This window comes from Hipposideros armiger, unplaced genomic scaffold (assembly GCF_001890085.2).
Source record: "Hipposideros armiger isolate ML-2016 unplaced genomic scaffold, ASM189008v1 scaffold_859, whole genome shotgun sequence".
NCBI classification, from domain to species: Eukaryota; Metazoa; Chordata; class Mammalia; order Chiroptera; family Hipposideridae; genus Hipposideros; species Hipposideros armiger.
The window spans coordinates 705,807-707,511 of NW_017732209.1; positions in this window are offsets into that span (position 1 = coordinate 705,807).

Consider the following 1,705-nt stretch of genomic DNA (forward strand, 5'->3'; position numbering starts at 1 on the left):
TTTACCATGTATAATGTGCACTTTTAGGCCCAAATTTGTGAGGGAAAAATAAGGATGCGCATTATACATGGGTAGTACTAATTTCATATCTATATAAATATTTTTAACTCTTTTATTTATGCTTATGAGTTAAAAGTGCAACTCTATAAATCAATAACGATATCCGTATGCAAAATAATACCCTGGAATACGATAATTGGTTTTATTGAACTTACGATAAACTTGCAACGAAAGTAATTTCGGCCAACGATTCAGCAAAATGAAATGAAGAACGACGTATTGTTGTCCACAGAGTGAGTGACTCTGACTTGATAAGATAGGTGATGCCGAGTTTATTACCATAGGGTGAACAGTGCGATGTTTCTCTTCATATACTTTAGGCGGGAGCTAGCAATCTAGCGGATATTTATACAAAAATTATTGGAAAATTAAAATGAAAGATTTTTTTCCCCTGAAAGTTTGGGCCATAAACATGGGTGCACATTATACATGGGAGTGCATTATACACGAAAAAATACTGTAATTACTAACATTGAGAGTACTGAATGAAGTTTAAGATTTCTTTGAAGTTCTTTTTGCCCTTAGGATATATCCTACTTGCTAAAATAAAGGGTTTTGTTTTGTTTTTGTCACTTGACATAATTCTCCTCCAGTATTCCACTAACTTTGATATACAGTTAGATCTGTTTGAGCCACTTTCTTTTAAAAGTTTTAGGGATTGTTTTTGTTAAAAATTATTTATGTAGAATATTTTCATAGTTCCAAAGTCAAAACTAAGAAAGAGGGTACAGTCAGAGGGGTCCAGCTTGTATCCAGGTTGCCACCTCTGTTCCTCCCTTCCTCATAGATAACCTACTTTTTCAAGTTGTGGTTTATCCTTATATATTTTTGAAATATGAACATACTTAATTTATAATTCCCTTTTTNATATGTATTTTAACAAATCCCCACAACAATCCTATGAGGTAGCAGCTCTTATTGTCCCCTTTATTGATTGGGAAAGGCCCAGAGAGGTTAAGTGCCTTGCCCAGGGCCACATTGTGGGTAAGTTGTGGAGCCAGGATGTGAACTTAGGAGTCACCAGCCAGCAGCCAGCAGCGTAAGACGTGAGGCCACTTTTAGATTAGTGCTGGGTGGGAAAAGAGCAGAGCATTATGAGAGGCAAGGGAAGGTGGTCAGGGAAGACCAGCTGGGTAATGAGTAGGGGATGAACATTCCAGTCCCTCACTGTGGGGTCCTGGGTAAGCCTCAGTTTCATCCTTTATAAAATGGGAGACAGTTATACCTACCAGAGAGCAGAATTAAGGGTGAGTCCTTGGTTGATAGGTGTGCATGGTCCTTATCTAGGCAAAAAGTGTGTTTGGGGGACAGTGCAGGGGTGTGTCTCGATACCTTAGGGGGTGGTGTTGGGCTCCATTGTGTACTGTGGAGGTCTGGATTGTGGGTGTCCTAAAGGCTTTTGGGTCTATATATTCCAGGGGGACAATGTGGAAGGCTTGGGTCTATATTCTGGGGAAGTGCTGGGCAAAGGGGTAGGGGATTCTATCCAGCTAAAATTCACCTACATGGTGGGGAGATGAGCCCAGAATGGGGAGCGGACGGGTCACTATGGCCAGGCCGTGTGTGTGTGTGTGTGTGTGTGTGTGTGTGTGTGTGTGTGTGAGTGAGGTGGGTGGCAGGCTGCATTGTGGAGTCCTGCTAAGTC